Consider the following 459-nt stretch of genomic DNA (forward strand, 5'->3'; position numbering starts at 1 on the left):
ACCACTAGATGCCACTAAATTGTAATCCTTTGAGTTTGATGCTCTCTGTGTACTGCAAAAAAAGTCTACTAAGACAATTAGTATATAGGGCATACTGTATACAATTAGTATAGAATTGGGTCACATTGAAAACAATCTACTGGGGGCTCAGTATGCTGCTGTGTTTGTTATAAACCCTAAGAACAAACAATATTTGAACTTCTTTTTAGAACTAGTGTTGGAATTAAACTGTAAAAAAAAAATTAATGGCATCACAAAGGAGCATGTACTTACTTTCCTGCCTATCTGCTAATTTACTTCTGAGATATTGGGTGTAAAACATGGAAAAAGGATCATCCTCTTTGATATTGATATTTACTGAAAACATGACAATCCAGCGCCTTGTTATGGACCAAAATGTTGGTAAAGACAACATTTTGTCCTGAAGGTGCAGCTAGTGCAAGGTCAGCAGGTCACTAA

This window comes from Morone saxatilis, unplaced genomic scaffold (genome assembly GCF_004916995.1).
Source record: "Morone saxatilis isolate NCDOM2014 unplaced genomic scaffold, NCSU_SB_2.0 Contig4, whole genome shotgun sequence".
Classification (NCBI taxonomy): Eukaryota; Metazoa; Chordata; class Actinopteri; family Moronidae; genus Morone; species Morone saxatilis.